The sequence below is a fragment of the Symphalangus syndactylus genome, chromosome 16, assembly GCF_028878055.3.
Source record: "Symphalangus syndactylus isolate Jambi chromosome 16, NHGRI_mSymSyn1-v2.1_pri, whole genome shotgun sequence".
Lineage (NCBI taxonomy): Eukaryota > Metazoa > Chordata > Mammalia > Primates > Hylobatidae > Symphalangus > Symphalangus syndactylus.
In genome coordinates, this window is record NC_072438.2 from 45,176,141 (window position 1) to 45,190,364 (window position 14,224).

Here is a 14,224-nt window from a genome sequence, read left to right on the forward strand (position 1 = left end):
ACTGACTTCCACAATGGTTGAACTAGTTTACAGTCCCACCAACAGTGTAAAAGTGTTCCTATTTCTCCACATCCTCTCCAGCACCTGTTGTTTCCTGACTTTTTAATGATGGCCATTCTAACCGGTGTGAGATGGTATCTCATTGTGGTTTTGATTTGCATTTCTCTGATGGCCAGTGATGATGAGCATTTTTTCATGTGTCTTTTGGCTGCACAAATGTCTTCTTTTGAGAAGTGTCTGTTCATATCCTTCACCCCCTTTTTGATGGGGTTGTTTATTTTTTTCTTGTAAATTTGTTTGAGTTCTTTGTAGATTCTAGATATTAGCCCTTTGTCAGATGAGTAGATTGCAAAAATTTTCTCCCATTCTGTAGATTGCCTGTTCACTTTGATGGTAGTTTCTTTGTGCAGAAGCTCTTTAGTTTAATTAGATCCCATTTGTCAATTTTGGCTTTTGTTGCCATTGCTTTTGGTGTTTTAGACATGAAGTCCTTGCCCATGCCTATGTCCTGAATGGTATTGCCTAGGTTTTCTTCTAGGCTTTTTATGGTTTTAGGTTTAACATGTAAGTCTTTAATCCATCTTGAATTAATTTTTGTATAAGGTGTAAGGAAGGGATCCAGTTTCAGCTTTCTACATATGGCTATTCAGTTTTCCCAGCCTCATTTATTAAATAGGGAATCCTTTCTGCATTTCTTGTTTTTGTCAGGTTTGTCAAAGATCAGATAGTTGCAGATATGTGGCATTATTTCTTAGGGCTCTGTTCTGTCCCATTGGTCTATATCTCTGTTTTGGTACCAGTACCATGCTGTTTTGGTTACTGTAGCCTTGTAGTATAGTTTGAAGTCAGGTAGCATGATGCCTCCGGCTTTGTTCTTTTGGCTTAGGATTGACTTGGCAATGCAGGCTGTTTTTTGGCTCCATATGAACTTTAAAGTAGTTTTTTCCAATTCTGTGAAGAAAGTCATTGGTAGCTTGATGGGGATGTCATTGAATCTATAAATTACCTTGGGCAGTATGGCCATTTTCACGATATTGATTCTTCCTATCCATGAGCATGGAATGTTCTTCCATTTGTTTGTGTCCTCTTTTATTTCATTGAGCAGTGGTTTGTAGTTCTCCTTGAAGAGGTCCTTCACATCCCTTGTAAGTTTGATTCCTAGGTATTTTATTCTCTTTGAAGCAATTGTGAATGGGAGTTCACTCATGATTTGGCTCTGTTTGTCTGTTATTGGTGTACAATAATGCTTGTGAGTTTTGTACGTCAATTTTGTATCCTGAGACTTTGCTGAAGTTGCTCATCAGCTTAAGGAGATTTTGGGCTGAGACAATGGGGTTTTCTAGGCATACAATCATGTCATCTGCAAACAGGTACAATTTTACTCCCTGTTTTCCTAATTGAATACCCTTTATTTCCTTCTCCTGCCTGACTGCCCTGGCCAGAACTTCCAACACTATGTTGAATAGGAGTGGTGAGAGAGGGCATCCCTGTCTTGTGCCAGTTTTCAAAGGGAATGCTTCCAGTTTTGGCCAATTCAGTATATGATATTGGCTGTGGGTTTGTCATAGATAGCTCTTATCATTTTGAGATACGTCCCATTAATACCTAACTTTTTGAGAGTTTTTAGCATGAAGCATTGTTGAATTTTGTCAAAGGCCTTTTCTGCATCTATTGAGATAATCATGTGGTTTTTGTCATTGGTTCTGTTTGTATGCTGGATTACATTTATTGATTTTCGTATGTTGAACCAGCCTTGCATCCCAGGGATGAAGCCCACTTGATCATGGTGGATAAGCTTTTTGATGTGCTGCTGGATTCAGTTTGCCAGTATTTTATTGCGGATTTTTGCATCAATGTTCATCAGGGATATTGGTCTGAAATTCTCTTTTTTTTATTGTGTCTCTGCCAGGCTTTGGTATCAGGATGATGCTGTCCTCATAAAATGAGTTAGGGAGGATTCCCTCTTTTTCTATTAATTGGAATAGTTTCAGAAGGAATGGTACCAGCTTCTCCTTGTACCTTTGGTAGAATTTGGCTGTGAATCCATCTGGTCCTGGATTTTTTTTGGTTGGTAAGCTATTAATTTTTGCCTCAGTTTCAGAGCCCGTTGTTGGTCTACTCAGAGATTCAACTTCTTCCTGGTTTAGTCTTGGGAGGGTGTATGTGTCGAGGAATTTATCCATTTCTTCTAGGTTTTCTAGTTTATTTGTGTAGAGGTGTTTATAGTATTATCCGATGGTAGTTTATATTTATGTGGGATCAGTGGTGATATTCCCTTTATCATTTTTTATTGCTTCTATTTGATTCTTTGTTTTCTTCTTTATTAGTCTTGCTAGTGGTCTGTCAATTTTGTTGATATTTTCAAAAAACCAGCTCCTGGATTCATTGATTTTTTTGAAGGATTTTTTGTGTCTCTATTTCCTTCAGTTCTGCTCTGATCTTAGTTATTTCTTGCCTTCTGCTAGCTTTTGAATGTGTTTGCTCTTACTTGTCTAGTTCTTTTAATTGTGATGTTAGGGTGTCAATTTTAGATATTTCCTGCTTTCTCTTGTGGGCATTTAGTGCTATAAATTTCCCTCTACACACTGCTTTGAATGTGTCCCAGAGATTCTGGTATGTTGTGTCTTTGTTCTCATTGGTTTCAAAGAACATCTTTATTTCTGCCTTCATTTCATTATGTACCCAGCAGTCATTCAGGAGCAGGTTGTTCAGTTTCCACGTAGTTGAGTGGTTTTGAGTGAGTTTCTTAATCCTGATTTCTAGTTTGATTGCACTGTTGTCTGAGAGACATTTTGTTATAATTTCTGTTTTTTTACGTTTGCAGAGGATTGCTTTACTTCCAATTATGTGGTCAATTTTGGAATAGGTGTGGTGTGGTGCTGAAAAGAATGTATATTCTGTTGATCTGGGGTGGAGAGTTCTCTAGATATCTATTAGGTCTGCTTGGTGCAGAGCTGAGTTCAGTTCCTGGATATCCTTGTTAACTTTCTGTCTCGTTGATCTGTCTAATGTTGACAGTGGGATGTTAAAGTCTCCCATTATTATTGTGTGGGAGTCTAAGTTTTTTTGTAGGACTCTAAGGACTTGCTTTATGAATCTGGGTGCTCCTGCATTGGGTGCATATATATTTAGGGTAGTTAGCTCTTCTTGTTGAATTGATCCCTTTACCATTTGTAATGGCCTTCTTTGTCTCTTTTGATCTTTGTTGGTTTAAAGTCTGTTTTATCAGAGACTAGGATTGCAACCCCTGTCTTTTTTTGTTTTCCATTTGCTTGGTGGATCTTCCTCCATCCCTTTATTTTGAGCCTATGTGTGTCTCTGCATGTGAGATGGGTTTCCTGAATACAGCACACTGATGGGTCTTGACTTTTTATCCAATTTGCCAGTCTGTGTCTTTTAATTGGAGCATTTAGCCCATTTATATTAAAGGTTATTATTGTCATGTGTGAATTTGATCCTGTCATTATGATGTTAGCTGGTTATTTTGCTCATTAGTTGATCCAGTTTCTTCCTATCCTCGATGGTCTTTACAATTTGGCATGTTTTTGCAGTGGCTGGTACCGGTTGTTCCTTCCCATGTTTAGTGCTTCCTTCAGGAGCTCTGTAGGGCAGGCCTGGTGGTGACAAAATCTCTCAGCATTTGCTTGTCTGTAAAGTATTTTATTTCTCCTTCACTTATGAAGCCTAGTTTGGCTGGATATGAAATTCTGGGTTGAAAAATTCTTTTCTTTAAGAATGTTGAATATTGTCCCCCAGTCTCTTCTGGCTTGTAGAGTTTCTGCCCAGAGATCAGCTGTTAGTCTGATGGGCTTCCATTTGTGGGTAACCCGACCTTTCTCTCTGGCTGCCCTTAACATTTTTTCCTTCATTTCAACTTTGGGGAATCTGACAATTATGTTTCTTGGAGTTGCTCTTCTCAAGGAGTGTATTTGTGGTGTTCTCTGTATTTTCTGAATTTGAATATTGGCCTGCCTTGCTAGATTGGGGAAGTTCTCCTGGATAATATCCTGCAGAGTGTTTTCCAACATGGTTCCATTCTCCTCATCACTTTCAGGTACACCAGTGAGACATAGATTTGGTCTTTTCACATAGTCCCATATTTCTTGGCAGCTTTGCTCATTTCTTTTTATTCTTTTTTCTCTAAACTTCACTTCTCACTTAATTTCATTCATTTGATCTTCCATCACTGATACCCTTTCTTCCAGTTGATCGAATCGGCTACTGAGGCTTGTGCATTCGTCATGTAGTTCTTGTGCCATGGTTTTCAGCTCCATCAGGTCCTTTAAGGACTTCTCTGCATTGGTTATTCTAGTTAGCCATTCATCTAATCTTTTTTCAAGGTGTTTAACTTCTTTGCCATGGGTTTGAACTTCCTCCTTTAGCTCGGAGTAGTTTGATCATCTGAAGACTTCTTCTCTCAACTAGTCAAAGTCATTCTCCATCCAGCTTTTTTCCGTTGCTGGTGAGGAGCTGCATTCCTTTGGAGGAGGAGAGGTGCTCTGATTTTTAGAGTTTCCAGTTTTTCTGCTCTGTTTTTTCCCCATCTTTGTGGTTTTATCTACCTTTGGTCTTTGATGATGGTGACATACACATGGGGTTTTGGTGTGGATGTTCTTTCTGTTTGTTAGTTTTCCTTCTAACAGTCAGGACCCTCAGCTGCAGGTCTGTTGGTGTTTGCTGGAGGTTCACTCCTGACCCTGTTTGCCTGGGTATCAGCAGCAGAGGCTGCAGAACAGCAGATATTGATGAACAGCAAATGTTGCTCTCTGATCGCTCCTCTGGAAGTTTTGTCTCAGAGGCATACCTGGCCGAGTGAGGTGTCAGTCTGCCCCTACTGGGGGTGCCTCCCAGTTAGGCTACTCGGGGGTCAGGGACCCACTTGAGGAGGCAGTCTGCCCATTCTCAGGTCTCCATCTGCGTGCTGGGAGAACCACTACTCTCTTCAAAGCTGTCAGATGGGGACATTTAAGTCTGCAGAGTTTTCTGCTGCCTTTTGTTTGACTATGCCCTGCTCCCAGAGGTGGAGTCTACAGAGGCAGGCAGGCCTCCTTGAGCTGTGGTGGGCTCCACCCAGTTCTAGCTTCCTGGCCGCTTTGTTTACCTACGCAAGCCTCGGCAATGGTGGGCGCCCCTCCCTCACTGCCACCTTGCAGTTTGAGCTCAGACTGCTGTGCTAGCAATGACCGAGGCTCCATGGGTGTAGGACCCTCCAAGCCAGGCACGGGATATAATCTCCTCATGTGCTGTTTGCTAAGACCATTGGAAAAGCACAGTATTAGGGTGGGAGTGACCTGATTTTCCAGGTGCTGTCTGTCACCCCTTTCTCTGACTAGGAAAGGGAATTCCCTGACCCCATGTGCTTCCCGGATGAGGCAATGCCTCCCCCTGCTTCGGCTCACACTTGGTTGGCTGCATCCACTGTCCCGAATCCACTGTCTGACATTCCCCACTGAGATGAACCCAGTACTTCAGTTGGAAATGCAGAAATCACCCATCTTCTGTGTCACTCACGCTGGGAGCTGTAGACTGGAGCTGTTCCTATTCGACCATCTTGGCTCCACCCCCCTTAAATTTTTATTCTAATGCACATTAACTTGAATATCACACTATTTTTTATGTCTATTATATTCACATATTTTGGCATGGAACGTAAAATTACATTGAAAAATATCTTTTTTTTCCTCTTTTAGTATTAAACTTTTATTTTAAGTTTAGAGGTACATGTGCAGGTTTGTTCAGATAAACTTGTGTTATGGGGGTTTGTTGTACAGATTTTTTTTTTTTTTTTTGGAGATGGAGTCTCACTCTGTCACCCAGGCTGGAGTGCAGTGGTGTGATCTCGGCTCACTGCAACCTCCACCTCCCAGGTTCATGCAATTCTCTCCTGCCTCAGCCTCCCGAGTAGCTGGGATTACAGGCACATGCCACCACGCCTGGCTAATTTTTGTATTTTTACTAGAGACGGGGTTTTGCCATGTTGGCCAGGCTGGTCTCGAACTCCTGCCTTCAAGGGATCTGCCTGCCTCAGCCTCCCAAAGTGCTGGGATTCCAGGCATGAGCCACCGTGCCTGGCCTGTTGTACAGATTATTTTGTCGCCCAGATGTTAAGCCTAGTGTACATTAATTATGTTTCCTGATCCTCTCCCTCCTCGACCCTCCACCCTCTGCTGGGCCCCAGTGTCTGTTGCTCCCCTCTATGTTTCCATGTGTAAACATCACACTATTAACATTTGTAAATGTATATCTGTGTATCACCCCCAAATTATCATGCTTACTTTATGAGTACCCATACCACACATTGGGCAAAACCAGCTTTAAGTACTCAGCTCGGCTGCCCTGCCTCAGTCACCTCCCTCCACCAGTGCATACCATGAGCATAGAAAAGTTTCTGGGAGGTCAGTGATTCACTTGGTATTTACTTGTTTTCTAGACTTTAGGAAAAAGGAAATCTTTCTATATGAAAACCATGCACACATCTGCAGAAAACCTCGTCTTTGTTGTGTTCCAGAGCTTTAAAAGCAAGCAGCACATCTGCTGCAACATCCTCTCATGCCTGCATCAGAGCCTGGAGCCCACCTTGACTGGCTGCCACGCCTGGTGGGAAAGGTGAAGGTCCTGTGCCTGCTCCTCCTCTGCTCTGCTGGTTACCAGCTGGTGGGTGTGTCAGCTGGACCTGCACAACATTGAGGAGGCTGGTGGTGACCACTGCAGCTCTGCATAGTTGGGGATTTGGGGATGTGGAAGGAAATTGTTTAACTCTCTGGTGGAATCAAACCAATCAATATCGCTATTTGGGCTTTCAATTAAAAACAGAACAATAAATCCTATCCTCCTTTTTTGCAAAGCTTCACTTAAGTCCTACATTTGTGTTACTGACAGGAAGTTGGGGGCTGCAGAGGGTAAATTTTGGTATGCTAGGTATATGCCCCCACAAGGAAGATCAGTGCTCAATAATGGGAAGATTCCCTGGCTCTTCCTGCCAACTCCCAGGAAGGGTGTACTGCCTTGCAAACAGTTCTAACTTCTTCAAAACAAGCTCTCAGGAAAGGGCCGGAGAGTAGCTCCTTGTTAATCATTGATTTTACCACAGTGATTCCAGGGATCACAGGTACAAACAGCCTGTAGGACCAGCTTTAGAAAAAGCCATGTCACAAAGACACGTGGCATTTGACGTGCACATCAGCGTTAGAGATCAAAAGGGGCTCTGGGTCTGTAGGACTGGAGAAGGTATGACCTGTCTAAGGAAGACCCCCCAGGGCCAGCTGTTGGTTTGTTTGTGTGTGTGTTTGTTTGTTTTGAGATGGAGTCTGGCTCTGTTACCCAGGCTGGAGTGCAGTGGCACGATTGCAGCTCACTGAAACCTTGGCCTCCAGGGTTCAAGTGATTCTCCTGCCTCAGCCTCCTGAGTAGCTGGGACTACAGGCATGCACCACCACGCCCAGCTGATTTTTGTATTTTTAGCAACGAGTTTTTGCCATGTTAACCAGGCTGGTCTCGAACTCCTGACCTCAGGTAATCCACCTTTTGGCCTCCCAAAGTGCTGATATTACAGGCGTGAGCCACTGTGCTGGGCCGCCAGCTGGTTTTGATATACATGTTCTAAGTCTTCCGATTTGTAAAATAATGCGAAGATACAGATTTTTTTTTTCCCATGAGAAATTTCCTGGTAGTTTGTAACTTTAGAAACACATAAAAGAAGGACACTGAAGAATCTAAAACCAAAAATGAGTGGACTGAACCATAAGTCACCATTGGACAAACTTTTGGCATTACTTTTTATCACAGGACTCCATATTGTAGAACTTCTCTGCCATTGTTGTATAAAGAAGTTGATTCCTCTTTATCAGTTGGACAGGGTTATGGAGAGGTCAAGAGAGTGAGAGATGGAAGAAATAGATTAGATTGTATTAAAGTTCTGCTTTTTTAGTAAAAATAAAACTGGTTCAATATATGCAGTTTCAAAAAGTTTAGCCTAGGTTCCTCAAAAAATTAAAAATAGAATTGCCATATGATCCAGCAATTCTACTTCTGAGTATACAACAAAAAGAACGGAAAATAGCATCTCAAATAAATATTTGTACATCCATGTTTATGGCAGCATAGTTCATTGTATTAGGCTGTTCTTGCACTGCTATAAAGAAATACCTAAGACTCAGTTATTTGTAAGAAAAGAGGTTTCATCGGCTTTGGTTCTGTAGGCTGTGCAGGAAGCATAGCAGCATCTGCTTCCAGGGAGGTCTCAAGAAGATCCCAGTCATGGTGGAAGACAAACAGGGAGCAGCCACATTTCTGGCAAAAAAAGAAAAGCAAGGAGCGGGGGAGGTGCCAAACACTTTTAAATGATCAGATCTCACAAAAACGTACTCACTGTCACAAGGACAGTACCAAGGGGGATGGTGATAAACCATCCATGAGAAATCCACCCCCATGATCCAATCACCTCCCACCAAGCCCTACTTCCAATATGAGAATTACATTTCCATATGAGATTTGGGTGGCGACACACACCCAAACTCTATCATTCATAATAGCTAATACGTGGGAGCAACCCAAGTGTCCACTGATGAACGAACACATAAAACAAATGTGGTACACACATACAATAGAATATTATTCAGCTGTAAAAAGGAAGGAAATTCTGACACATGGATGAACCTTGAGGACAGTATGCTAAGTGAAATAAGCCAACAGCATAAAAAGACAAATAGTGCATCATTCCACTTATATGAGGTACTTAGAATAATCAAAACCATAGAAACAGAAAGTAGAATGGTGGTTGCCAGAGGCTGGTGCGGAGGAGGGAATGGAGTTACTGTTTAATGGGCACAGAGTTTCAGTTTTACAAGATGAAAAGAGTTCTGGAGGTGGATGGTGGTGATGAACATATAGCACTACAAATGTATATAATACCACTGAACTGTATACTTAACATGGGTAAGATGGTAAATTTTATGTTATGTGTATTTTACCACAATTTTAAATAACTGAGGAATAAAAAGTTCAGCCTGTTAGAGTTGTTGACAAATATAATGACTATTCACATAGTCTTGTGACCTAGAGTTACAACTCTTGCTATTTAGTAGCAGGGGATAAAGAGCATTAAGTAAGGAAAGCTAATTGCTGTTACATGTAAAATGGCTCAAGTATAGTAAGAGTTTATGTCTCACTCACTTACACAGTCCAGGGCAGTTCCAGATTACCATGGGATCTGTTCAACATCTTGTTCAGGAATCAAGGCTGAAAGACAGGTTCTGCCATCTTCAACATTCAGCTTTCAAAGTCATCCCCTGTGTCAATATCCAGCAGCAGCAGAAGAAAGAATATGGGAGGTTTCTATGGGCCGGTCTGGGAGTGGCTGGCATCATTTTTGCTCACATTTCACTTCAAGGGAAGCTAGAAAATGTATTTTCATGATGTGCCAAGAAGGAAAGAAAATGGTTTGGTGACCAGCTGGCAATCTCTGACACATAAAGGAGGGCCCAAAGCAAACTGGCTATGAGGTTAAAATTTGGGAGATTATGCACACCAATTTCAGGAAATGTCGCTGGCTCAGATACTTCAGAATTCAAGGAAAGATTTAGAAAACACAATTTTCTAGGGGACTCATCAAATTCAGATTTGAGAGAAATTTTCAGGCCATTTGGTAAATTAGCTTTACCAGTGGTCTGTAGAAAGAAACCTGGACCCTGCTATTAACTGGAGAAGTTTTAACTGGTCTAAGATTAATATTTCCTTTCTATCAAATGGAAATTAAAATATATAATTATCAGCATTGTTCTAAGAATTTGAGGCAATTTATGTAACATACCTGTATGACACATAGTTGTTACAAATCCAACCAAATTATTATCCAGGCTCTGTTAAAAGCATCTCCATGAACAGAGAACTCAGTGCCTCCAATATCTATGCAGACCTGACAGCCAGAAATCTTTCTCTTCAGCAAAATCAGTTTTCCCGTTGAACCATACTTCTAGCTACTGAAACTACACAGAACAAAGTGAATCATTCTTTCACAGGCCAATTCCTCAGACATTTGAAAGTGGCATTCCTACTTACTCTAAATCTGCTGTTCCGGTTTCTTCAACTTTGAATTTCTCACCAATCATGTTGCTCTTATCTGAACACCTCTACTTTGTCTTTAGGCCCCTTGAAATGTGATTCACAGATGAGAATACTGCACCCCAAGTAAGACTGGACCAGCATAAAGTATGATAGTAGCATTCCTCCTTTTGTTTAAGAAATGTATTTGTCAGGGTTAGGGTATCAGTTATGCTGCTGTAACAAAAAGACTTGAAAATACAATTGTTCAAATAAGAGAGAAATCTCTTTTTCTCTCATGTAACAGTTCAGTGATAGGCAGGTGGTCCAGGACAAATGTGTGGTTTGTTCAAACACCAAAGTTTCTTTTACTTTCAAGCTCTTCTGTCCTATAGGATATTGTTGTCTGTACGGTGATGTCTGGTCTGCCAATGCCACATCCAAGTTCCAGCCTACCCTATAGGGAGGAAGAAGGAGAGGAAGTGGAATGACGTTCTTTTATGGCAGTGAACACAAGCTATGCCCATCACTCCTCAATTCTGCTCACCTTCCATTAGTGAGAGCTTAGTCACATGATCATAGCCAGCTTTAAAGGAGACTAGGGGGTGTCAATTCTATTTCGGAGGTTAGGAAGACAGTGAAACAATATATTTTGCTAAAACTGACGGTGGGCTCTGTTACTAGGGACAAGTGGAAAATGGACACAGGATAATTGATTAAGCATCTCTACCATGAGAAACTGCAAAACAAAGGGAAGAAGTCCCCCCCAATTAAAAGGAATTAGGAATAACTAGCAACAATAGGAAAAACTGCTAAGATGAAATGAGGGAAAAGAATAAGTAGGATATCTATAGCTTAGCTACACAGCAAGCTAGAAGGTAATATGACACATGATTAAACCAATTCAATTGCTATAGTTGTTGCCCAGAAAATAAATGACTAAACTTGGTGGATGCTTTAACAAGAAATTGGAGTTACAAGTTGTAATTGTTTAAAGTACTACGTATTACAATGATGAACCAATATAGTGGAAACAGCCTTTCCTAGAAAAAAAAAAAAAAAAGCGAGAAACCTCTGTGAAATGAGAAGTATTGCTCTCTTTCCTGTTCTGTGAGGAAGAGTGGGACTGACTGAACTAAACAGGACTTTCCAAGCTCTAGGTTCAGTTATCCTATCCTCAGAGGAACAGGCAATTTAATCTGGAAGTTCTCAAAATGCCAATAAATGAAAAAGCAAACAAATCAGGGAAAACAAACATTTTCAACATGAAGTGGGGTAGAAATAATTACCATGAAATATGCTAAATGCCTAGCTTGGTTTCTGGTGGTTTCTTGGGATTTTAAGATTTCATTTTCATGATTCATTGGCCACAAATCATTGAAAATACCAAGAACTAAAATATGCTTTTGACTAAATGCATACATGCCCCTCAGCTTTTAGTAGGACTCAAATATCGACATTTGGAAGGAGAAATTTTTTTTTCCCACATGCTAACAAAAATCATCCCCAATATCACTGTTGAAAAACACAACTGTACACCCTGTGGAATATTAGTCAATTAGGCAGCACTGTCATTTCATTAAAAATACTATACTCACTTATTTCATTGCTGTTAGAGAAGAGAAATCAATGTTAAAGTGACCGCATTTTACCTTCTCCATTAGGAAATGATAGTTGATGGTTAGTACACTCTCAAGAAGTGATGTCTGAGAATGTGGAGTGTGCTAGGCTGGAAGACAGAGCTAAAATGGGTTCTACCCAGCAGCCTAACATGCTGCTAAAATTTCCCTGGGTCAACTTTCTGTTAGAATCACTTTCAGAAAAGATTAGAGGTTTTCTGAATGTGAAATCATACTGTGGAATGGGAAAGTCCCCATTCTTGAGCAAGAAGATCTCAAGAAAAAGATTTTGAAATTTTAAAATGAATGCAAAGGCAACAACTCCAGGAGAGTTTAGTTTGCTTCTCTCAGCATCTGTTCTGTGGGATTTCTTTCTTTCTTCCCCAGAGGTAATTCTCAGTAACCTCCTTCGAGAACGAGGCTTTGAAGTCCTCTGCACACCTGTGTAGATTATAAAGCAGAGAGGCCGGTCTTCCACACCCAAACTCTAAATTCACAATGCAACATGACAGTTAAAACATGCCCTCTAGCATCTTGTTTAAAAGTTAAACCCAAGCTTGATATAATCTCCTGAAGTGGTTAACCCTTGCCCAGATTGAGCACATACTTCCCGTGCTGAAGAAAGAGAATAGACTCTCTTTATGTATAACTCTCTCTTCAGAAGTGTACACATGATCTGGGTAAATAGGCTGATGTCTCAGAACGCTAGAGAAATTTTTTTGGCTGTCCCTTGCTCTTTGCTCAGGGACTAAGAGTGACAAAATCTGTACCTCCAATAGGTTCCTCCACCTCTTTGCCTTCTTAGGTTTTGAATTAACTTGTTATTGACACTACTAGGGAATGAATGAAGGGTTGACTTCTTTTTCTAACATTGCCTGAGTCGTGGCCTTAATGCCATTCTCTTCCTTCAGCACTGGAGTCTGACCATGTTTCCTGACGTGGGGATGGGACTGCAGGGTTACAGGGAGAGTGCAAGAGGCTGGCACTGGAGAAGTCAAGACAAAATGTGAGGCCCTGGACTGGGTTGGGGTCAGGAGTATGAGACGCAGCTGGTCCAAGAGATGGCCATACTGGCCAGGCACAGACACGAGAAGAATAGCAAGGAGAACTTGAGTCTGAGCCACATGTTTGCCCATGGGCAGGAAGCTCCTGCTTGCTTCCAAGTGGGGTGGGACCAGACTCTGAGCCCCGCCAGCCCAGGCTATGCAGGTGCAGGCAGGGAAGTGGCTGCACCTGGCTCAGGTGGGTGTGTAGGTGGAAACTGCAGGCAGGCACCTGGTTTCTGGCTACAGATTTGGGTTCTGATCCAACGCCACTCCCTGACCTCATGAATGATGAACTCCCTGGCTCCCTCCTTGGAGTCCAAGGATCCTTCTTCCCAGCCCATTTTTCAGTCTGACCTTGACCTTGTGGCTTCAGCTTGGCCATGGTTCCTAGACTGGTTCTAACTTCACCCTGTGTCTAAGATCAATCCTCCTGGTCCTGATAGGGCTGGTAAGGACCCTATCCCCTTCTTGGCTACAGAAGAAGTAGAGTTCTTTCCTCTTTGGGACCCAGTCCTGCTAGTTTCAACCTCTAGTTAAAATGAATCTCTAGGCAACAGATATTACATTGTTACTAAGAATCTTATTTTATTTTTTAAAAATCTTTCTTACAGTCCATTCTTTCAATCCCTGGTTCTGGCCTTGACGCATAGGAAGAAATCATGATATGCAGGAGATTTGGCCATGATCCTCAATCTTGGAATCTCCAGTTAACTCAGACCACAAAAGATCCCCAGGGGACGCCTTTCTCTTTGTCCCTTGTAATTCTCTGGCCTCCTCCCTGTGAATTGGATTGGACACAGATGAGCCTGCCGACCCTCACACAGAGGCAGCCTAAGAGGTTTCTCTAAGTTTCCTTCTTCCTGATCTACAGGTTGAAGGAGGAAACCCCCTCTCCCACACCAGGCCGCCCACCAAGTGGGAGGTTGCTGCCAGCCTGTCTCACTGCACCTGCCCCAAGACATGGACTCAAACAAGAACTAGTGAAGAGACAACCAAATTACGTCACAGACTATTTTTGCTTATAAATTCTATTCCCTCTTACCATTATATGTTTTTTCCCTAAATACTAAAACCTTACAGAATCCATTCTTTCTCATGCTCATTTCAGCGCTTCCCAACTTTGTGAGCACAGCTTCTCTTCCCAGAAAAAAAAAAATGCATATACACAAACAACTTGCAAACAATTTCAGGATGCTCATGGAGCCCTGAAGCCCCTCCATGAACTCCACCCTGCCCCTGAGGTTAGTATGTGCCTTCTGACTTTGAGGAACTGACTTTCAGACACTTTCACCTGGCCTTTTTGGATCATCTATTTTGATCCAAAACAATTTTCTAACACGTTCTCTTGGTTGTATGCAGCTCCTGTTTCCATTCCCTCTCCAACCTGTCACACCTACATTATCATCATCGAGATTATCCTCCTTATTAACATCACCCCTCCTCAGCTCCATCTTCTACCCTAGACTTTTCCTAGGAGACATATTAGTAAGGGAAATCCCAGTTTTATTGTGTGAAAATATC

General features: G+C 41.7%; 1 long non-coding RNA gene across 5 annotated transcripts; it reads right to left on the minus strand.

The window, feature by feature from the left end:
• Window positions 1-7,884: 7,884 nt before the first annotated feature.
• Window positions 7,885-13,296, minus strand: LOC129464357 (uncharacterized). Of its 5 annotated transcripts, none has more exons than XR_010116339.1 (4): window positions 11,637-13,288; window positions 9,809-10,495; window positions 9,172-9,393; window positions 7,885-8,289 (listed from the first exon to the last, which is right to left on the minus strand). It is a non-coding gene; the product is annotated as an uncharacterized lncRNA (long non-coding RNA). The 5 variants fall into 5 exon arrangements; XR_008651560.2 differs by having other exon boundaries at window positions 9,176-9,393; window positions 11,637-13,287; XR_010116340.1 differs by having other exon boundaries at window positions 7,885-9,287; window positions 11,637-13,283.
• Between the last annotated feature and the right edge of the window lie 928 nt (window positions 13,297-14,224).